The sequence below is a fragment of the Acomys minous genome, assembly GCF_964271855.1.
Source record: "Acomys minous genome assembly, chromosome: 6".
Lineage (NCBI taxonomy): Eukaryota > Metazoa > Chordata > Mammalia > Rodentia > Muridae > Acomys > Acomys minous.
This window is the reverse complement of record NC_140487.1, coordinates 24,039,874-24,064,361: the sequence shown is the minus strand read 5'-3', so window position 1 is coordinate 24,064,361 and position 24,488 is coordinate 24,039,874. Positions and strand designations below refer to the sequence as shown.

At 43.0% G+C, this 24,488-nt stretch overlaps 1 protein-coding gene across 6 annotated transcripts in view; it reads left to right on the top strand.

Moving 5' to 3' along the window:
- Positions 1–22,657, top strand: part of CDK14 (cyclin dependent kinase 14) — a 540,806-nt gene extending 518,149 nt beyond the window's left edge. For all 6 annotated transcript variants that reach the window (XM_084786935.1, XM_084786933.1, XM_084786934.1 and 3 more), the window contains one exon: positions 19,300–22,657. The gene's annotated coding sequence lies outside the window, so the exon portion shown is untranslated. The remainder of the gene's footprint in view (positions 1–19,299) is intronic.
- The last annotated feature ends 1,831 nt before the right edge of the window (positions 22,658–24,488 follow it).

The window sequence follows — 24,488 nt, the reverse complement described above, 5'->3', positions numbered from 1 at the left end:
TACTCTCAGCACTTGGGAGGCAGAGGCAGAGGGATCTCTGTGAGTGAGTTCCAGGCCAGTCATGGCTACATAATAAGACCGTGACTCAAAACAAAACAAAACAAATCAAAACAAAACAAAACACAAAAACAAAGGAGAAAATGTATCTTCCCAAGGTGATGAACTTGTTTTGATTTGTCCTTGGGGCAGGCTGCTTGTCTCTCACTGTGATAAGACACTAATAATCTCTAGTGGCTCCTTGCACTGTTATAGGTCGAGATGCCCCAGATCTATGCTTCTCATGCACCAGGCATGGAGTTAGCCTTTGACATGGAAGGCACACACTGGCCCTGGGCTGATTAGGACATGGGTTATGATGTGCTTGTATGCTTTGAATATGAAGCAGTGACTGTACGGACAGTTTCCTTCTGACTTCGCCGGCTTCAGAGTGTTCTCCCCTTTCTACATGCCAAATCCTAGCCAGAATGTTACCCACCCAGTCGTCCCACTTGGCAGAGTAACCTTGTAATGACAATATGATTCTTATAAATAGCTTAAGAATTCCACTCCCTTCATTCCTCATGTTATAGTTATTTGTTTTTATTCAGACACATGCATGGAACATAGACTGCACACACAGACAAGTTGTAGCATAACTGCCAAACTCTTATGCTTTAAAACCACTCAGAACAATTTACTCTCTACATTGCCAACCGGTTAAACAGGTTTATTAACATTTTAAAGATTACCTTTTAATTTATATATATTCTTCTTAGCCATGAAACCATGGTTTCAGTTCCCTACAGCCAACCATAAGCCCCAAAGTATTAAGTGGAACATTCAAGAAATAGTTCCTAAGTGTTAAATCATGTGTTTTGCTGAGCAGCAGGGTAAAATTTTGCCCTTGAATCATCTTATTCTCCCCGCTTCCCCAGCATCCCTCGGGTTGAATGTCATCCCTGCCTTTGTGTAGTATCTGTTATCGGTTCAATAGACACTTGGTTATCAATCAAATATCTCAGTTTTGTTGGTGTTTAGGTAATTCTTACTTTACATTGAATAGTCACAAAACACAAAAGTAGTGAGGCATTGTGGGTGTCCAAGAAAACATGCTAAAAGATGCTAATTCTACCATTAATGACAAGGCTGTAGGAAACAGGAAAAATTCTAGTGTGTTTAGAATTTAATCAGATCCGCAATTTCAGGCATCCACCGGAAGCCGTGCAAACTATTCCTCTGGGAGAATAGGATTCCTGCGTGGTGAGGTAAATTTACATTCTTGAAGTCAGATCTATGAAACGAGATATATTCAGAAAATCTACCCACCCCTGCCTCCCCCTTGCTTTTCCTAGACTTTGTGGTATGCCGTCCACTAAGTAATGCCTGCATGGCGACCCTTCCACTAAGCCACCATTTGTGTTAAAGTAATATAAGGAGGAGAGGAGCAAGGAAAGGAGTTGGACATCTTTATAATAGAAACAAATCTATCTGTATGTAGGACTTGTCTACTTAGATGAACGTCAGTATGCTTCTGTTGAGGGCACAAGAGCCACACCACTAAAAGTAGTGTGAGAATTTGAAAAAATCAAAAGGGGGAGAAAATAGATGGAAACCATGCTTATCTGTGAGGGAAGGATCCATACAATTATAAGATTCATATTGTAAAAACCTAATTTTGAATCGAGAGGTTCACCAAAGATTTGGGTTTTTTTCCTAGCTTTTTTTTTTTTAACTTACAGCTTTTTATATGAAAATACTGAGGAATACATTTTGCCCTGGAGAAAGGAAGAGAGAGGGAGAGGAAGAGAGAGACAGAGACAGAGAGACAGAGACAGAGAGAGAGACAGAGAGAGAGAGAGAGAGAGAGAGAGACAGAGACAGAGACAGAGAGAGAGACAGAGAGACAGAGACAGAGAGAGAGACACAGAGAGAGAGAGAGAGACAGAGAGAGAGAGAAAGAGAGAGAGAGAGGTGGGGGAGGGGAGGTGTATTCACTGCCTTAGCTGTGGAGAGCTCTTCAGAGCCTACAATGAGAATACTAGCTCTAAGACTCAGGCCCCACACCTCCAATGCCTGGTTGGTTCCTATGGGATCTCATTTAGCTACAAGATAGGAGATTCAAAGCTTTTTTTTTTTTAAGTAATTAAGAAAAATTCTTTCTATTACAAGTAAAAAGCAGATTGTTTCCATTAACTTTACGAGTGAGTTCATTTTTGTTGGCTTAAACACTAGGCCTGGGTTGGGGTGGCGCACAGCGGGAGGGAGGTCTGACTGAAACAGCACAGTGTCTGTTTCTGTCACAGGCATGCCTTGCCTTAGTGTCTTTGTGGCCAACACAGCACACTCAGCCTTTCTTTCCTCAGAGTCCCACTGGGTTCTCGGGGGTAGGAGGTGCTGCTCTATTCTTCTATGTTTCCAGTCAGCGTCCCAAGCTCACCCATCAGCTGCCTCTACCTGCCCAGCTCTCCATCTGCCAACATCTCACTCTTGAGTTCCTGTGGGACTTTCTCCATCCTAACTGAACAGCACATTCTGAGTGCTTGCTGACTCTCTTTTGCTTTCCTGTGCTCTGAACAGTGGTACATGAGTCTTCCAAAGTGCTGTTTACATAGTGTTTCCCTTCCTTCACCGGTCTGACTTTTCATACCTTTCCCAACCTGAATCTCTCCTACTATCATTACCCCACAAAATCCCATTTTCCATGCTCAGGCCAAATTCCATCTCTCTGACTGTTGTTACCTGAATTTTACTTAGAGTCAAATTGTAGGACGTTCAACCATCATTTTGTACTGGATTGCTGTAATCTTTTCTATTACTGGAGGGAAGAAACACAAGAAAAAAAATGCTGTGTCAGATATATTACTGTACAGAAGCATCCTATTGCTTTACAAAAATGAACCATCTCCTACCACACAGTGTGAGTCAGCTCACATCATATCCAGGTAGAAAACACAGACCATGGGTTCTGGAGCAATAAAACCTGGGAGTAAGTTTCAGTTTTGTCACTTGTAAGAAGTTTGAAGTTCACCCTGTGTTTTGTCCACTTTTATCTTTCATTGGATTAAAAAGTCAAGAGATAACATCACCAGTCAGTAAAAGAAGTATAGGAAAAGATGCAATTTTTTTCCTGTAAGAATTTGTGATCCAAATTAGACATGATGGGTGCTGAATCATTCAGGCAAGCTAGGTTTTTCTATGGCTTAATACCAGAAATGCCTATTTCTCACTCATGATACATGTCCAGATAGGTCATTGTTTACTAAGAGACACAGCCAACTCAGGCTCCATATTCACAAAGTGCTGACATTGTCCCCTTGGTAATAAGATTTACCAATATGGATACGTATAGCCACCTAATTCTGTCTTGTGGATAAACACAGTTCATTAGATGCTCCTGTCAGTGTCTATTGTTCCATTTCCAAAAGATGAGGGGAAGGCAAGCCAGAGGCCAGAGATCTGGGAAGTATTGAGTGTCATTACTGATTGCCAAGCCATTGCAGGTCTAACTGATCTTGGTAAGGAGCAATCCCTGTGGGGAACCATCTTCAGCAGCAAGTATGTCAGGGAAAAAAGCTATAGTGGACATAACTTCCTACACTATCAACAGTCGTCCTCAGAACCCCACAGAAGGTTTTGCTGTAACCCTAAGCATCACTCAGAAAAGCCTCTCTGACTGTCATGGAGCTCAGACAATGGGGTCCTTGGCACAGCTGTGCCCAAGTCAAACAATACGTGCCCACTCAGGATTCCTCTACTCTCCACAACAGAATGATGAGCAAATGTTAGAGACGAGATGGTATTACACTCTTTTAGAGGTGGGTGAGATGAGTTGGAACTCATTCTTTGTCATTTTCTTTAGTCTCAGAGAGATCAAGAAAGATTTCCAAAAGAGAAAAGACAAGTCTGGAGAACGAACAGCGGACTCCTGTTCAGGCTTGGAAGGGGCGTAGCCCGCAGACGTCAGTAGAACAGGCAGTGAGAAGAGGGGCAGGGTGGCATCACAGCGAAATGAGCTGCCTCTCAGGTGTCACTACACATCAGTCACACATTTAGGCCAGAAGAGGGTAGCAAACTGCAGCCTACGTGACTTCACCCTCACTTACCTGTGGCCATCAAAGGAGGGAGCCTCCACACGTAAACAACCCAGAAGCCTCTATGGCCCACCTTAGGCTCCATTCCCAGTATTACTTCTTGTATGCTATAACTGGGCTCACTATCCAGTACTGAGGTAGATAATGCTTTGACCCTGTATGGAACCTGGTGTTTCTTCCTCACAGCCCAATCCAGGGATATGGAAACCGTGGCTGTCGGGCTGCACGGGCCACTAAAACAACCATATTCACGTTCTGTGTCCACCCCTAGAACATACTGTCTAAAGAGCATTTGATTTTCCTTTAGTTGCTTTTTAAAGCTGACCCTCCTTTATCATTTAATAGAAATGCATGAAAGTTGTACAAAGTTCTGATTTCATTTGGCTCAATTGTAGAAGGGTTTAAGGTTTGAAAATTCGAAGAGGCCCCTATCTACATATTTAGAATTTTTCTTCAACGTATTTCCCCAAAGTATCAAAAACTGGTGTTCAAATGATTGACGTGGAGACGTGACTGTCAGTGTTCTGAAGGAAAAGGAAGGAAGAAGCTTCAAGGAAGATAAATGAGCCATGGATATGCTGCACTTCAACTGGGAAAAAAAAATGCTCAGAAACTTCCATATGCTGTGATTCTGAAACTCTTAGTCTAGTGTTCAAGAGAAGGGATGATATAAATTTTTTAAGGAACTGTGTGGATCAGGGCACTGAAGCAAGCCTGTGCAAATTACCTTGGACTCCCAAGCAAGCAAGCAGATCGGCAGGAGGAACAAGGCAGGGGAGCAGTTAGGTGTGGTTGCCATGGCAACCATATGCTGATTGAAATGTTTGAGAACTCTGTGATTCATACCTGCCTCCACGTTCTCTTCCCCCTTCCCTGGCTCCTGAAGGCTTGAAGTCCTTGGCGTCTCGATGCTACCGAGCCACCTTACAGAGAGATGCCTTGAAACCGGAAGTAGCTATTCTCCTAACAAGGAAGGCACACACAGTGCGTGTACCCGAGAGGAATAGGCTAGGCTAAGATGTAGGTAAAGTTTGGGAGGGAAGTGGAAGTGAGGAGGCTTTCTGGCTGCATACCGGGATGCCGGAGCTCTGGCACGACAAAACCAAAGGATGACCATGAAGACCTGCCGAGCTGGTGGGAGCAGATGTGTGGGAGCAGGAACGAACTTCTCAAGGCCAGAAGAAGCCCTGCTAATAACAAAACCAGAGCTCGTCCAGAGGAGGAAGAGGGCCACCGCTCAACTCGCCCAGCTCCTGCTTTTTCAGCTAGAGAAAGGATTAAAAATACTTACCCTGAAAGGCTGCCCTGAGGCCTGGAGGCGCATTAAATTCTCCCTGGGAACTCAGATGAGCTATTGTCAGCAGTCCTCTCTGTGAGGAGGAAGATGGATGGCCAAACTCAGAACAATTGAAAATGTTTGGCTAATGTTGATTACACACACACACACACACACACACACACACACACACACACAGGAAAATAAACATTTCAAGGTCACTGGTGAAGCCATGAGGAACCTTTTATTTTTATAACCATGTAGTAGAAAGTATAGCCTGCTGGGGAAAAAGGATTGATGTGATTTTTAGTAAAAATGAGTGCTATAGAGCTAATTTCCATTTATTTTTCATCACTGATTCTGATGTTAGTAGAGAGAAAAAGAAGGGGAGAACGAGGGTTTCTCCTTGGAGAAAGCTGTTTTCTAAGTGTCTAAACAGGGACCAGTACCAGTACCCTGTTCCCTCTTGCCTTCACTGGATACACTGTTCTAGGCTTCCCTTCCCTAGAAGGAAAGGTGCAACACGAGTTGAGATTTTTAAAATTATTACTGTTTCCCTTATCTCTGTATGGGGGAGGGGGGCGTTCCTTTGTTCCTTCATGCCCTGACGGCGTGGCATTTCCCTGACACGATGCTGTGGGCGGATGTCCAGCAGACTGGAGGCTGCCCTCGCGATGTTTCAGCACGCTGGCGTCTGGATAGAGATTCTTGTTCTGTAGCCTACGGATCTAGTGGCGGAAGGCAGAGAGGCTCCACGAACTAACTGAAATTACCCGGAGTATTCTGCGTGCGGCTAAGCATGTTGCTTTCATGCGTCTGTCAGTCCATCTGGTTCTGTCACTAACTGAGAAAGCGAAGGAGCGCACTCAGCATGAGCAGCACACTGACCCGTTTATTACCCACTGAAGTTTTAGTGAGGCTAGAAGGAGGAAGTGTGATAGTCAAGAAATCAGCTTTGTTTCCGATATTTATATCCAATTTTGAAGCATTTCATGACCAGAGGTCAAGTCTGTATTGTGCTGGGATATCAGTAGCGAAGAATAACGGTCAAGAGATTCTTATGGCACCGGCGTGTCCTTAGCATAATAGCCCTCCACATAGCAACCGTGATTGGCTGCTTTGTCAGGGTCAGTAGTATTTTCGCTGAAGTTGCCTCTATCAGAACACCGTCGTTTCTGTTACTTGTTTCTGAAGCATCTCACAAACTGTTGCTCAGGGAAGTCCACCGATGCCAATGCCTGGTCTCACCAGAGCCACCATCTCTAATGTATAGACGACACTAACTCGATCAGATCCCAGAGGTCTGGGGGAAAGCTACCAGGTTTTTTTCCCCCTTACATTTTACCCAACATATACCAGCGTCTAAAAACTCAACCGTGTTAGAATTCCTCTTAATAAGGAAGTACTGATAGAGACCAATTTGGCTTTATTATATTAGTCTGAACACATGTGTTTTGTATTCCGTTTGGACAAGAACGTTCAAAAATTAATGATGAGAATTCTGTCGACTGTGGCTCTGAAATGGGGAGGTTGGTGATGCAAACATGACATGAAAGAGTGTTTCTGAGTAGACATTTCAGGTCCAGGCTCATTGCTGGGGCAGCTCCTGCTGGACAACTGGTTCCAGCCGTTGCCAAAGGAATAAAACCAAACTGGCTCACCAGAACTCACTGGGCTCATCTTCTTTTCAATCTATAGACTTTATGCAATCTACTGTCTGCTTAATCATTATGTTTAAATGGAAGTTTGATGATTTCCTCCCCTGTGATAATGGGAAACAACCAAGCGACTAGATTCTTTTTTTTTTTCTTTTTTTAAATTCCAAATGACACCAAGTATTGACCAGACAGAGCTTTTGAGAAGGACTTAACAGAAAGTCATGAGACGTGACAGGTGCTTAGGGTGCAGCCTTAATGCCAGCCGACTGGAAAACAAACAGCGCAACCCAGACAAGACGTGACTTTGTTCTTTAGCGTCCGTGTGAAGAGGAAATCAGATCTTTCTGGGTTGTGTTCCTTACTCACAGGTGTAAAAGAGAAGATGTCACATTCCTGCTCCACTACGATGTCTGGGGTGCTGGGGTGGGGCAAGTCAAAGGGGCACCGTGCTGATTCTCACAATGGGAACTCTGTTCATGTAATGCGTTTGGTGCGTTTGCTTCAGGCTACCACAGAGGACAGCATAAAAGTATAAAGCAGCCCCTAATCCCATGAGCCTAGAGCACCCTGGCTCCTCTCATCGCATTCCCCAGCTCTGTTGCTAGTGGAAGTGAGACACTGACCCCAGGCCTGCCCCTGCTGCTCTTCTTTATTCTGGCGGCAAACCACAGAGCTGTTGGCATGTCAATTGTTCCATACCAGGAGGAAACCAATTGTGTTAATGTGAACGTCTCATTCATCAGACGTTAACAGGCTCCACATTTTTAATGAGCTGCAATTCCTCGTGCAAGATGCACAACCACAGTGGATCAAGACAAGTGATGGAGTGACGATGTTTTCTAATTTAGGGTGGTTGCTCTTTCCAGAGTTTGACGGCATTTCAGAATGCCAAATGCTGCAATTAGAAAGTCTGTCTGAGGTTGTGTGTTAATCAAAAACAGCCGATCATGTCTGAATTATAAAGGATAGCAGAGCAATAAAGATTAGGGTTATTATTTCATTTTCTTCCTTCTGACTTCATAGACAAATGTAAAGAAAGGAGTGAACATGCTATTTATTGAGCACCTGGTGCATCTTCCCGGGGCATGAAAGTCTCCAAATTGTCCCCAAGGGCTATGTTTTGAAAATTATAGTCCTTGGGAGAAAGCTTAATTTCTATGCCCTCATTCATCCTGGACGCTAAATATTTCTCATGGGTAAAATAAAACATTTCAGCATTTAATGTTACAAAACATGGTACTTAGCAATTGCAGGAATCACTGGAAGAAGCGGCTGAAATCTCCAACTTCCTGGTATTTTTTAAAATTAATTTATTCAGATTACATCTCAGTTGTTATCCCTCTTACTTGTCTCTTGTTCCTTCCTCTCTCTCTCTCTCTCTCTCTCTCTCTCTCTCTCTCCATTCCCCTCCCCTAGGTCTGTGACAGAAGGGGACCTCCTCCCCCACCATATGGTCACAGCCTATCAAGTCTAATCTTGGTAGCCTGCCTATTCTTTGATGGCTCAGCGGATAAGAGCACCGACTTCCTGATATCTTAAAGAGGGTATCAGTTGCCTATAGCCCTCAGAGCAGCACCTCAGGAATTCAGGATTGTGAGAGCACATGTCTTTCTCTGGGTTGGGACATGAGGCTCCGCTGCTCAAAGTCCTGCTTTGCTACACATAGCATAAATTTCCAACTCCTGAGCAGGCCAGTAAGGGTTTCTACTCTGCCACCCTGGAGCTTCTCGGCATCCTCACCTCCATTGGCATCCATAGCTGCCATGCAAACACATACCTACTGCATTGGCCACTTGCTGCTTCCCAGTCATTGGCTGGGCAGGATGAACTCCTTCCTCCTTCTCCAGAGACTGTTTGGGCTTACCTTTCTTTCCGTGCTTATTGGTTTGTTTGGTTTTTTTTTTTTATGTGTATGTGTGGTGTGCCTATGTGGGTATACTTGTTCATATGTGTGAGCACACAGATGTATCCTGTGCAGGTGTTTCCATTAATTGCCCTCTGATTTGTATTTACTGAGGCAGGGCCCCACACTGAAACCTGGAGCTTGCCAAGTTCAGCTACTCTAACTAGCCGGCTTGTCCAGTGACACCTTGTCTCTGCCTCCCACGTGCTGGGATGACACTCGCCCTCCATGCCTGCTCAGATTTTAATGAATTCTGGGAATCTCACATCCAGTCCTCGTGCTCATATGGCAAGAACTTTATCAACTGTGCCACCTCCCCATCCCCTGGTCTTTCTGCCAATTCTGACTCACAATTCTTCTTCACTGTGTTGGCAGTCGTAGAATGATGCTTACACATCCCATTTGGACATGGGGGCTAGTCATTTTCCTGGCCACAGTCTAAGCATCGTACAGCCCTGATACATGTTTGAGGACCTACAAAAGGCAAAAGGATCCTGGCTGGCTGTGTTTGGCTGTGTCCTATAGCATGAAATAGTCCAATCGCTAGTGTCAAGGGACATTACCGAACAGCTATCCCGCAACACTTCTGGAGACACGGGTTTCAGGTCTCTCAGACCAGTTCAAGTGTATGCATATGTTTCAGATCGCCATCGGGGGCTTTGCCTTAGAAGCAAGTCCTGGCATTATCCTCCCTTTAGACCTTAAAACTATACTGTGCTTAAAAACAGATGCCCAGAGCAGAGCGTGGTGGTTCCTGTTTGCAGTCCCAGCATTTTGAATGGTGACCGAGGAGGAATACAAAGTGGTATGACAAGGAAAAACAAAAACAAAACAAATAAAAACAATGTTGTGGGTTTTTTTGTTTGGTTGGTTTTTTGTTTTGTTTCCGGGAAAAGCGATGCTTAGTAAGTGTTTCCTGAGGGAGTTTGGGTGTGAGTTGGCTGGTGGCACTCCCTTACCACTTCCGTGTAGCACACTACACAGGCCTGCATGAACTCCAGTCAATGGTTCTACAGAAAGTTCCTCTGTGGAACTGTAGAGAGGAGCATGTTGATGGCCATGACCTAAAAGCATGGTACGGAATGTGACAGACTCATAAAAAGAGAGGACTCCAAAAACAGAGCCAAAGGAGAGGAGGGAAAACTCCCAGTTGCATCTGTGGGAGTTGAGATAAGGCACGCACACTGCTGGCCTAGTTGCTGTCTTCTTATCCCTGAGCTTTTTGCCTTTTTTATTCTTTGGCATTGTGGCTCATGTTTTTACCTGGAGACACCAGCATGTTTCTTATTTTCATGCAATAAAGTACCAACCCTGCCATCACTCTTTTCCTAATAAACTTGGAGGCCACCACATATTAATCCAGTTGCTCTCGCCAGGGTCCCCAACTCATTCTGATTTGCCTCGGTCATAAAACAAAATCTCACTTTCATAGGTTCCCCCTCCACCTAGGCAAACTGGGACTCTGTGCCTCTCCAATTCCTGTGATGGTGTGGGCCCTGTTGTCAGTGCCCTGACTACTTAAGCCTGCAGTAGGCTTCCTGCAGGCGGTGTTCCAGAAGGCATAAAGCTAATGACTAAAAGGATTAGAACTTAAAGAAAATTAAGTTATGTGACCTTTTTCTTCTATAGGATATGGTCCTATTTTCTGATTTTTTTAAAAATTAGAATAAATGGTAGAACACTTTGAAAAGGAGAAAATGCCACATGAGTACAAGCACTGGTGTCTATTTCTCACAATAACATGCATGTTCTGAAATTACCTATTTTATAGTTTACCAGGACTATCATAAAACTGCAGCAACTAATGGTGTAATAATATTAAAATACTTCAACATGTAAACTTAATAGCTTGTGACTTTGAAGGGAGTGTGTGTATAATGGAGGATTTTGCTATTTGTGACTGAAGCTTCCACATATCAGCAGTCAGTGGCAAGTCTTTGATGGAGGAAGTATTTATTGCTACTGTTGTAAAGTAGTTTCATGTTGCAAAAGTGGGGAGCTTAGCTATCTGTCCAACATCCCAGAGCAGGGGACCTGCCTTCATCTCTGCAGGCATTTCCTGGTGGGACAAAAAGAAAAAAGTCCAATAAAGCATTCTGCGACAGTGTCACAGTGTTTCCGTGAATATAAACTTATCTAGTATAATGTTACAGTTATGTTCCTAACCTTTAAAGAAAACTCTCTGGCGGGTGGGGCAGAGCAAGAGGCAGACCATTATAAATTTACACAACTTGACAGCACAATGCTCATTCATAACAGATGCAAAAGAGGAACACAAGTTACAAGTGAAAGATGCCTGGTGTGAAGGTTGAGGAACCAAAAGTGATACAAAGGGGGAAATCCCAGAGGATTCAGGCAAGTGGTACAGTTAACAGTCCATCCCAAGACAGAGCCTGTAGCCAAAGCAAACAGAAAAGACGCATGTCAGTAAAAGGACTATGCATGCAGTACCGTGTGCCTCTTTGGCTGAAAGGCAACTGTATGAATGCATTCTGCACATGGCTGTTGTTGCTTCATAATTCACAAGTATAGAATTAGAAAGAAATTTCCCATGAGCCTTCTATACTGACATCATTCTCTGCCAACCAATTATATGTTATCTGTGTATGCTACAGAAATTAATTTTAGCTTTGCAAGTGTTACTAAATATTATAGTTCATCAAGTGGGTTCAAAATTATAGGTGATCATGTATACTAAATCCAAAACCCTAAGCATGTAAACATTTTAGGCAATAATGCTGAATGTGTATTTTAAAAACTAGCAGGTTTATCCAAAGTGTATTCAAACCTCCTCTCAAATATTTTAATTAAAATTCAACGTGGACTGTTGTGCTTGTCTGACTGCTAAATACTATAAGCAGCCTTATAGGATGTGTGTATGTGCTTGTTGTAAATTGTGAAAAATGCTCTCATGGCTGAATTCCATGACATTGCATTTTATTTATTTAGATATATCTTAATAGCCATGTGATGTATAATAAGGGTTAAGGCATCAGAATCCTGTTTAATTAACTTATACTCACTTGGGAACCAGTCACTTGTAAAAGTATGCTGAGCAAATAAAAAAGCTTCAAATAATAAGAAATCCCTGAAAAGAAGAAGCCACCTTTGGTGAAGACTTTTCTGTTGGCTTTGTTATTCAAATGGTTTCAGTAAGATATTTTAGGCCTCATGGAGTTTTTATGTATTTTGTATAGATATAATTATACTTTAATGCATTGGTTTAATATTTAATTTTCTGTAAGTATGTATATTTAAGACATGAATTGTGTCTTGGTTCTGAGAAGACTGCATAGAGCCTCCCATGACCTCCTGGTACTCGAGAAGGTGGGCAGCAGTCCCAAAACTATCCATCTTTTGTCTACATGTGTCTAAAATATGACCAGTGCTTGACATTTGCATAAAGTCGATATAATAAACAGTCACACCATTAAAATAGCACATTCTTTTCAATCAATACTAATTCTCCGTCATATAATGCCTGCCTTTAATGAGGACATCAATAAATGTTTGTTGCTGGTGATGATTATTAAAATGATATGTTAAACCAGTCTCCTCGGTTGAGAAATGCTTTGTTTTTGAGATGTCAGACTTCCAGCCTTGCCTGAAGTTTTTCTAATTAAACTCACCACTTTGGCACAAAAGCTTCAAATGTGCAAAGTTGCTGCAATTAGTGAATTGTGCGTCCATATGGATGTTACCAAACAGCTTTCAACTTAAAGGATTTGGGCTATTTTGAATGATGGGCCTTCTGGTAAGCTTAAAACAAAGCTTGTCTTTCTCTGTATTCGTTTTAATTAATAGTATCTTGCTGGTCTCAAAGACGTGTTCTCGTCTGGAGGGAGGAGACGTGATCATCGTAAACCAGAAACAGCTTACAGAAGTAGGTTTAGCTGTTTTATGCTTCTCCCACCCCTAGAAAGAGTCGATACAGGGCTAGAGAAACTGGAAAACACTGACTAAAGATGTTCTGAAAGAAAAAAAACTGTATTTCTATTTAAATCATAACACGAATTCACTCAGAAACACAGTAAGTTAAACAATTTTCAGATTTTCTGAATTGATTCCAGCATTGATAAAAAAAAAAAAGGTTTTATAAAAACTGATCGTGTGGTATTTGCATGCATACAAAAAAAGAACATGCGTGTGAGTGTGTGCGTGTGTGTGCGTGTGTGTGCATGTGTGTGTGTGTGTGTGTGAGAGAGAGAGAGAGAGAGAGAGAGAGAGAGAGAGAGAGAGAGAGAGAGAGAGATGGGCTTACACAGAATTACTTAACAATTAGTGTCTTATTTGTACATTTAAGCCTGTGCAATAGCAAACTGTGCTTGAAGATGAAATGGACACAAAGATTTATTTTGTTTTTCTTAGTACTTTAAACAGAATGACAGGAAGAGAGCCACAGAGATCTGTTGGTGGCCTTTCCCAGGCAATTTTCTTGTGAAATCTTATAGGCATGAAAGTCAAGGGGAAGGTTCTGAACTTGATTCTCTACAAAACCAGTGTAAGTTTTACAGAGAGTCACACATTTTAGTAAGGGCTCTAACTTCTAAGTCTTTTTCAAACTACTCTCTCAATATGTTTAGAAAAACAGTCTCATGGCCACCAGACTCCACTGACAGGATTCAGATAAGTCCAATTTTAAATACTGACTTAAAAGCCACGCAGTTAAAGTAGTTTCTTAGAAATTAGTGAAATAGTTAGGAATGAAGTGAACATTTTTTAACATCACAGTTATTGTAATTTCCTGGAGCATATAGGAAAATGAATTCATCCAACAGAGCAGAGATTCCTCTGCAGACACTGCGCCACAGCGGGTCTCCCTTTGCTTAATTGTTTTTGTTTGTTTGTTTGTTTTTTGTTCTCTCTCTCTCTCTCCCTCTCTCTCTTGTCTATCATGGAATTGCATTGCCTGAATCCTCTAGATTTGGCACAAAGCCACCCTAATTTTTCCATATTACCTGGATTGTTTTATTTTCTTTTTCCAAGCGTGTAATTAATTACATGCCTGTCTTTAAATGTCCCCTATTTGGGACTCTCCATCTGAGGGGGGGTAGGGGGGTAGGGGGCCACTAACATTAGTTTTACTTTAACTTGTAAACAGATAAAACTAAACTCAATTAAATGATTTTTTTTTTTTTGAGACAGGGTTTCTCTGTATAGTCCTGGCTGTCCTGGAACTCAACTCTGTAGTCCAGGCTGATCTCGCACTTGGAGATCTGCAGGTCTCTGCCTCCGAAGTGCCTGGATTAAAGGCTTTTGCCATCACCTCCCAGCTTATGATATTCCATTTTTAAAAAGAGAACTTAGTTGTTTTCTAGATCATTTTATATAGAATTTGCTGCATGAGGTAGCTTCCTTCCTGTCAAAAGTTAGTGTTTCTTCTCAGTGAAGCAGAGACTTCTTCAGGAGTCTCTGCAATGGAGGGAAAGAATGCCCTCATTTCCTCAGCCACACCTGCAACCCGAGAATTTAAGGAACACATACAGTTGCTTTAATTTTATCACTTTTCTCCAGTGAGGGTTAAGGGGAAATGTTTGTTTGTTTGTCTCTTCCCATAGAGAAAGTCCTTTGAGGAGGGACAGTGAGCAGTCAGGGTGGCAGGGTAGGATGGGGGGGAGGGGTGGGAAGCCCACAATAAAAAATAAACACAAAGCCTTGGAGAGGGTAAATAGGCCAGCGTGAAACACAGGCCGTCTGATGGCATCGAAACGCCCTGATCTGGGGCCTTGGTTCCGCTCTCCCTCCGGCGTGTAAACGCCATGCATGTGTGTAGTGGTGTGTGAATGTACACACAAAGATTTATCAGAGGGCACAGAGGGACTTAGAAAGAGCCGGGCCTGTTTTTAATTTGAGTCTGTTTGCTTGCATTTAGCACTCAGGGGCTTCTGCGTTCAGCTCGCTCAAAAGAGTGATGAAGCGCCCCTTGCTTATGCCTCGAATCAGAAATGCATGAGGTGCAGCTGCAGAGATAATACATTTTCCCCAAAGGCTTTGGCTGAGCAAATTAGGTGTCAATGGGGTGCCCGCGCAGGCAGTACTCTCTCTAATTAGTCTCTTGAGCCTAGTTGGTGGCGGCTATGAGATGATCTAATCAATTGGTCTGTGTCTGATGGTTGGTGCAAAAATCCTACCAGGCAGACTCTCTCCCACAGGTCACCCACCTGCACAGCGGGGCTCCTCATTTCCATTTCTCATCTCCTCCATCACATGATGCTGACAGTTGGTTTTAAGAAAATTGAATCCAAAAAATATCTAGTTCATAGGGCACGTGGGTCAGAACAAAGTTGCATTATGGGTACCAGGGATCCAATTAATTAATATTTATAGCTGAGAAGCTCTATGTAGATACTTCTGAATAAGGATTTTTATCAATTGAATCCAATTTCTTCTTTAAAACATTCATTTTTAGGAAAAAAGCTCATTGTGAGAACTAAAAAGTGGATAGAAATGGTGCCCACCTGGCTTATGATTTACATACCTAGGGGTAGCTGTGCATGCCAACCATCCAGCTTATACTTGGTACTCACTGTTCATTTGGTGTGTGTGTGTGTGTGTGTGTGTGTGTGTGTGTGTGTGTGTGGTGTTTTAATTAGCAACCAAATGCAAGAGGAAGAGTTACATTCATATTTTACTTACCTGTCATGGCATATCTTCATTCCTTCAGTCTATATCCCACCCACGAAATATTTGATTTCGCTTAGATCGCTAAAAATGTGTTTATTGCTTTCTGTGAAAGCTGAAGCTAACGATGCCCAAGGTGAGAGGATGGGCATCCTGTGCTCTGCAAAAGCATCAGGCAGGGTAGATGGCACAATATGAGCTGTTCAGAGTCACTCACAGAGATGGGAGGCATGCTGTCATTGGAACCTCCCATTAATGTCAAAGCCCAAAGCTAAGTGATGGGCTTGCCATAACCATTGTGTTCACATTGACTTGCCAGTTATTGCTAGCGTGTATTAGTCCCTACTGCCTGAGTCTGCTACACCTTAGTAAGGTATATGTTATTCTCCTATAGATTGCAGTCAGGGTCAGGACAACACAAGGCTAAATAAATAGTATCCATGTGTATAAAACATCTTTCATGAACTCAAGAGGACAGTAAACTGTATAGTATCAACATAATTTATCGTTATATGAAGTCATGTATTTTGGAAATGAAATCACATCTTTGGAATATAATATAGTGGAGTAAAAATATGTTTTTCCATACACCAAAGAATAAATTCTGCCCACCATTTTTGACTGGTGGTGTTTGTCAATAATCTTCTTCTCTCTGCCAAGCCAAGTAACTGGCACTGTGGCTGAAAGAGCAGCTTGGTACCAGCTGTCTCAGCAACAAATGCAAGCCCCAGTACAGAGCCGTTCAGCTTCAGGGGAATGTGTCCTTCCCACCCATTCCCATCTTGTCAGATCTTTCCTTTGCACTTCTTGTTCTTCATCAACTACTTACTGTGTGCCTGAGCTACGCTGTGTCACGCTTTGTGTACACAGGGGTTTAATCAGTAATATATTTATGCCACATGCATCTTTAGCTTGCTTCGTCAAAGGAAACACATCAAGAGAGACTAAGTGTCAGTTTCAGGAAGTCCGATTGGGCACCAGGAGAACCAAGCAAAGACTGATTGGTTTGGAGAGAGTCATAAGGGTTCCATGCCTAGGCAAGCAAGCACTGGTTGACTTGGAGTCTCCCTGGAAGACTTGGAGTCTCATTCTGCCTAAACTTCATGCGATAAAAAGGGACACCCCTATCATCTGCTTAATATAAAGGTCAAGTCAAAACTGGTACTGAGATAGGACAAGGTTGCTTGAAATGGAAAGTGTCCTTGAAGTACCGTGGGGACAAGTGGCCTCTCTCCTTGATCTCAAGGACCTGAGAAATGATTTTCATGCGTGACTCAGAATGGGTGCTCATATGAAAGTGCAGATGAAGAAAAGTGCTTTTGCTTTATTTCTCTGGAGGGAGCAGATGGGGGTGGGGCTCTACGAAGTGTTCCATGTAATCACTGTGCTACGGTTGTGACTTCTTTTAGAACATACTTAATAAAGGGGTCTCTAGGCAGAGGTGAGGGGTGGATTCCTGTGGACAGAGAATGCTACATAAAGCAGCAAACATTTGAATCAATGGTGGATGAGTTAGGATTTGGAGGCAGCAAAGGGCTTACCTGCATTATCTGTCCATACCAAGACCTCTCCAGAAACGTGATAGAATATTTAGATTCCATCCAGGGATTCTCAGGAATAGCCCTACCTCAGGCCATACCCAAAAGACACAAAATGAATGAAAAAAAAACTGGAATTATAGGAAATCATAGAAGAAAATTTAGGATATAATACCTGTAACTTTAGATTTCACCATGCATTTTTAAGTACAACACTAAAAGTATGAGCAATGAAGTAAAAAACATACATATTTTGAACCTCATCAAAATCCAAAGATATAGTCACTGGCAATCCATACTAGAAAGTTATTTTCAGGTTGTTTATCTGATGAGAAATTAATGTCCCAAGTGCATGAAGCACTGTAACTCAGCAGCAACAGCAAGATAAATCACAAGGTGAGGAAAGAACTTGAGTAGATATTTCTCTGAAGGAAATGAGCTCATAAAAAGGTGTTCAACACCACTAACCATTAGGAAAAGGCAAATCAATAAAAGTAAATCAGCTTACCATAATAGAATAACTATGGTTATAAAACAAAGACTGTTGGCAAGGGTATGGTGAAATTGGAATGCTTCTTTGCTGCAAGTGAGGAAAAACTCTAAAGGTAGAATTTTCATTTGAGCCTGGAATCACACCTTCAGATGTACAAGCCAAAGAAATCAAGTCGGGAATTGGAGCCACCACTCACGGCATCGGTGTTGATAGTAACTTTATTTACAGAAGCCACAGGGCGATACAACTCAAGTATGTATTAGCTGACGGATGGATAAGGGCCATGTGACATAGGCAGAAAACGAGATGTTGCCTGGACATTTTATAAAATAATGAACTACTGATGTATACTACACCATGGTGAACCTCAAAACTGTTATGCTGGTTGAGAGCTGCCAGATGCCACTGGTCACACATTGTCTGATTCCTCTTAGATGACGTATTGAGAATAGGTAACTCCATAGAGACAGAAAGGCACTTGGTGCTAGCCAGGGGGCGGGGCAAGAGACATGACTGCTATAAGTAGTGAAGTGGTGTTGAGTCTCCCTTGAAAGTGGTATGTGTTGAAATTACACAGAGAAGAAGATGGCTGTCTAGATTTGTGAATGGACTAAGTGCCACCAAGCTATACACCTTGAAATGGTTGATTTTGTGTTATATGAATTCCACCTCCATAAAAAAAACTGAAGGGGAGGTTAAAAATCTGAAAAATTATTAGCCTAAGTAAAGATCGGTAGAAGGTAGGGATGTTGTTGTTCTAATGTGTCCGAAATCTGAGAATGGGGCTTTTGCACTGTTGACTCAGGCACAGCTGGGTCACTGCCAGGCAGGGAATGCCCTCAGCGCTGCAGCTCATGGGAGCAGCAATGGGGCAAGTGTGTGTGATGTATCTGAAAGGGCCAAATCTGTGGGAGCAGCGTTGGCCAGGGCTTCTTCTGTGTCCTGCAGGATGACATGATGCTCCTGTAGGTGATGCTAGGCAAGCCTGGCTAGGCAGTGGCCAGGAACATGGTCCTAAGCCTAGCTGAAGAAGGCGTCCTGGTATAGAGTAAAACTGATTCATCAACTCCTTAAACTGTGGGACTTGAACTTGGGAGTCCCACACTTTTCCTAAGTAGGCATTCTCTTTCCTACCAAACGTTCAGCAAAGATGGATAGGAGCTTGGAAAAAGAAATTATGAAAGTTCCTTCATTCTCACCGACCTCTTGCCTTCAATGGGCTTCCATCCTCAAGCTGGGATCCCTGGAGGCACAAAGATTCATGCACGATGCTGGGAAAGGGCTGCCAACTCAGGTCACGCGGGCCAACTCTCATTCTGATGAATCCAACATAACTGAGAATAGACAGCCAAGGAATCACATGCTGATTTTTAAAGACAAGTCTGTGATCCGTTTTCCTTTTTCACATACATAATGGCCAAGATGGTGATCAGTCCTTCTAATCATCTTCCTAGCATTTCAGGCACTTGAGGACCAGCATTGGCCCCAACAGTTTAGGGAAGGAATTTAGCCCATTTAAATTCATGAAATTACGGTATTTCGAGGGAAGAAAATATAGCCTGGATATTAGTTTATCATATTTAAGAAATGTTTCCATAGAGGAAATTGTTCTATCTCAAATGTACATGCCGTGGGCTTAATTTGGCCTGACCAATTTTAATGTCTCAAGTAATCTTGAGGAAATGAACGATGTAAGGTTTCACTTCTTAGTGTAACCATGTTCTCTTTTCCTCCTTCCAGGATTAAGTTGTCATCATTCTGGGAAGAAAAAGAAGAAGAAGGAGAAGAAGAAATAAAAAATAATAGTAAAATAAAAAACACTAATGAAGTGGCCAACAGTGTGAAGGGGGCTCCTGGATCAGCTCCCTTTGGTTCCCTGTGGTGGATTTCACTTCCAAGAAAATTGAAGCTGGCAAGACCCTGTTTTCTCTGCAGTTCATTTAAAACCTTGCACGCATTTGGATACCTTGTGATTTCCAAGAGCTATGTGAAGATTAAGCTTTGCTTCCTGATACGTGGCATGTATTCTTTTCAGTCTTTTGTGTCTGATTCTGTTTGATTTCCCTCTGCCGCACAGTGTCTCTGTGAAGGTTTTTTTTTTTAATGCTTTCAGCAGCCATGTCTTAAATACATTGAGACAACACATTTGGTGTTCACACTTCGTCAGTAATGTGTGCACTTGAAAGCCACACAGTGGCATGAAACAACGTGTGTTTTCTTTGAGAGCCGAGTTCATTCTGCAACCACCAGGAAGAACATTCTTTTTGCTAAAACCAACCCCATGTTTTCTGACTGACTAGACAGCATGGTTGCAGACAGTGGGGCCCTACCTGTTGCTTACCTTTGAGGACGTTTGGAAATGTGGGATTTTTGTTTTTATTGGAAATGCCTACATATTTACATTGGAGACCAGAAGCTTAGCTTGGCATTTCCAATAGCATGACTGCTTCTGAGCAGGTTTTAAGTAGAGAAACAAGCAACAAGGACAAAGACAGGGATGAGTGAAAATTGACTTTTTTTTTAAGCCTGTGGAAAGCACGGCAACTTTTTACATGCATTCTGGGTCTCGTCAATGTCGTTTTATTTCTTTTTAAATCAACTCTGTTATGCTCTGTATTTTTAAACTGGATAAAATAATGATGAATATCATTCTTAAAACTTGGGTGCAAAAAAAAAAAAAACCATCTGTCTGTCAGGGTGAGTCCCAGTAGCAAGTCTTGGCCGATTAATGCTTAAAAAGCAAATTTAAAAATTATCCAGAGTTCAAAGTTTGCTCACTTACAACAAAGGACCTTTGAATTAGTGTTCAGAAACATTCCAAGCCATTCAGAAGGTATCACTGGGTACCAAGCTTTAACCTAGTCTCCTGTAATAACTGTTCAAAGGCAGATCTTACAAGTAACATGGGGAATTTTGCTTTAAAAATAGAAATAGTTAAAAAAAAAAATTCCAGCTTCCCTTGTTTTAAGGAGCTCTGGGACCGTGCAGGATGAAGGCAAGTCTGTGCCACTGGGAGAAAGGAGCTGCTCTAGCATACACTGCCCCTTGATCTGGGGGCAGCTGCCCAGTGCAGGCCACTTCCAGGGGCAACCTCACTGCAGAGCTCCAGTATAGCTGGGCCCAAAGGGCAGTTAGCAAACTTCATGTGAAGCATGCCCTCTGCTCCTCCTGACACAAATCCCCATGGAAACGTGTCTGTGCGCATTGTTCTGTGTTTCACTCCTCCTGAGAAAGAGGGGGGGGGGAAAACCTACAAGCTCGAAATGTGTCACACGTTTTTAGGATCAAGACTAAGAATTGTGATCCAATTTGACAAGGGCTGATTCTTGGATGAGGGGAAAGCTTCTCTGGAGTCAAACCCAGTGTATCCCCTGAGGTAGATCCAGGTTTCTCAACTTTCAAAGGGACTGTCTCTGAGTAGTAGGCATAACCCCAGCCTAGTCATGGGGTCGCTCACTTCAGACACTAAGCAAGGAACTGCTTACGGAATGGTTTGAAAGAAAGCAAAAGACACCCAAGGCGACAGTATCTACTGTTGCTACCTGGGAACCATTTTCATCTCTTTTGTACATTCCTTCCATGGGAAGTCTTTATAGGTATTTTGACTTAAAGTATAATTAAACTGGGAGTTCTTTTAAGTGGGGTGAAAACTTAAGTGTAATTAACAACAGCCTCCCCTGTGATTTGCTTGAATCCTCCATTCATTGGGGCGGGGGTGCGGTGGGGTGGCGCACAACCATGTTTGCATTTCACAAAGTATAAGTCGGAGGAGCTCCATGCCAGTGTTGAAAGGTTCCAAGAATGTAAAGGCAACTAGAGACCCATGTCCTTGTCTAGACAGCGTCTCCTGGGACACAAGACACAACACTGCTCAGTGTGGGGTCTGCCTCAGGACAGGCATACCTCTCAAGTTAAAAGGGTTTAAGTTTCCTGTCCTTGTCATCAAGGAAGGAAATCCAAAGTGTGTCTGCCGCCCCCAACACCCCCCTCCGCCCCAACTCAGCACAGTTATATCCCCCCACCCCCCGCTTTTCTCTTCTGCCCTCTCCAAGGGCGTCATGAAAATCAGCACAGACTGCTGCGTTCATTAACATGTTATTACACTGTTGAGAAAGCACCGGAATGTTTGGTGAGATTATTTTTCTATGACAGCTGGTAAGAATAGCACGTACACCTTGGCATGGCGGTTGGGTCATCTCAGCCTCACGGGCGCACAGTATTTGGAAAGGAAGTTTGGGACCTAGTTTCCATCTTCTGAAGGGGAACAGTTTATTGAATTAAGAAATACAAGATACGTGGATTGCAAAAATGTGTTTGTGCTAGGCAAGAAATTAGAGGTATACGGCAGGGGCAGCTATCTACCCACCATGCACGGATGAGAATCTGTTTCTAGCTCTCAAGTGACTAGAAGTTTCCAAGGGAGCTTGTGGGATTGTAGGAAAACCAGGGACTCTTGGTACCCTTTCCTCAGTGTGTCTATGACAGCCACCGTAATCAGTGCCCTGTGTATGCATTCAAAGCAGACACCCATCTGTGAATAGTCCTGGGTTTGTAATCTTTTGTTATATAAGAGGATGTTTAGGCTGTACATACTGGGGTAGATCACTGCCTGCCCCTATACATAGAAATATGCTGCATAATTGTGCATAACTTCCTTCTCCGTTCCTGGCTTGTAGACAGAGGAAACTGTATGCTAGACTTCAGCTTCCTCATATACCAAACTGAAAAAAATTTAAATCTCAAATGAAATAAGCAATTTCCCGTTCTCACTGCCCCCTTTCACAGCAGCATATATTAGAGGCACATACAAAACCTACATTCTTTGTGAATGGGCTTTCCATTTCTTCTGGTTCCTTTTTCTCTTTTCCACCCTTTGTTTATGTAATGCACTGAGATGTGTACTTTTTTTTTAATGCGGTTAGTACCTCAGATGCTCACAATGCTTCGACATGGCACATAGCGAGGAGAATGGAATATTACATGTTGCATATGTGTTGCCAATTGTACTTTGTCTGTATTATGAAGGATGTAATGGTTTGTCAGATATCATTGTTGTTTTCTGTAACATGATATGGAATAAAGTATAGCCGAATCTGCATATATCAGCTTGCTACTGTTCGGGTGTGTCCAGGGAAGCCGTGTGCCGTATCAAAGAAATGATAGCTCAAGACTCAACAAAGCCCTTGGAAAGAGTGAAACAAGAGACCAGATGCACAGTATATGGGAGTAAGTATGTTCCTGGAAGGTTCCAGAAATCTTGTAAATCATCCCCTTTCTCATTTGGTAGAAACTCCGGGCCCTGTTAGCCAAAGCTGTAAGCTGCAAGTCTCCCTGTGGCCCTGTATTCAGGTTCCCCCCCCCCCCCCGCCACCCCCACCCCCCTGCCGCAGAATGTTCCACTAACGGAGATGCAGTTGGAGCCTATCTAGTTGTTACTTACACCCATATTCATCCTTTATTTCCCTTTCTCTGACCTTACACATATCCGCAGAAGATGGGAGTAGGTGACCCTCTCCTGACATTCTGTAAGATGCTGCAGACTCTCTGAAGGGGCAAGACTGTTCTCAGAGACTGAGCTAAGGTATACCTGAATACCACCTAGAGGGTATCTGTGCCCAGGTGGGCAGGACAGGGCTGGGAGCCCACATTTGGATAGTGACAACTTGGGAGACACATCTCTTTCCTTTTGTCACCGTGTTGGATCTGTCACAACCCCAAGCACACCCACACAGTTTGACAAGTTATTAATAAGGGTCATGACAAATATGGTTGTCAACATACGGAGGGAATTGGTGATTGGAAGATGTTTGCAAGGCTACATCCCACTTAGGAAGAGGCAGGCATCTTGTTTCCTCTGTGCAGACCCCTCCACATGAAGAGCAGGTGGCTCTCCTTCCTTTGCTCTCCTATAGCCACTGGGTTTTCTGTTTTTAAGCACTCCACAAAACCACATTTCCATAGGTCAATGAAATCTGTTTCTTAGCCTGTGTATTCCTCACAAGAGCAGCTCGTGGGAACAGCTGCTTCTCGGTGCCCAGCTGTTCCTGTTGTTTTCCGTAAAGCACAGAGGGCCCTGTGCTAAGGGCAAATGCATTTTGAGATAGTTGTTACCATTTCCTCTGACTGTTGAGATCGGACACTGTATACACGTGGCCTTCACAATAACCGTAGTAGCAATAGTTCGCAAATTTGGGGATCTATAAGTTATTGTAGAAAGTAACTCACGTCACACAGGTGTAAAAAGAAGAACCTGTTCCAAGCAGCAAAATATAGGGTCATCTTTCACTTCCTCACAGCTGCATGACTTCTGTTGGGAGTCATTCCCAGAAGCCTCCACATTGTAGAGCTTGGCTGTGTGCCTCCATTGCTTTAGTCACATGAGTTCTCAATAAACAAAAGGGGAAGGTGACTTATTGGAATCTCAAAAGGCAAAGAAATACGTCTGAGCAACATTTTTAACTTTCTAATTATGGCGACAGAGATGTCAAGCACCCTCTGAGGCCCATAATTACCCAGCATCCCTTCTCTTTTCAGCAGAGGGCTATTCCATCTCTGGCAAGATGTGATGCCTGCTGTCTGAGGCAGGCAGTTAGAGTCTGAAGGACTCTTGTCATTGCTGTTGGCCCCCAGAGTGTAGAGAAACAGGAGGGGAAGGTGTTGCGGCAACTTTATGCCACTGGGTTAGCATGTACAGTCGCTGAATAATGGCAGGCTTTAGAAATGGCTGCAGTGAGAACACGATAGTGGTCCAGCAGCCTGCTGCTACCAGTGGGTGGCGGCGTTATGGGCATTAACTTTGAGAAGCTTTTATAGCAGAGGGGCTAGGATAAAGGACACAAATCAGGGGAAAACTGACAAGATTAAAAAAAACATCCAAGGCCTCGTATTTACTGTTCATCCCCCGTGTGCTCTGTGTGCTGTATTGTCTG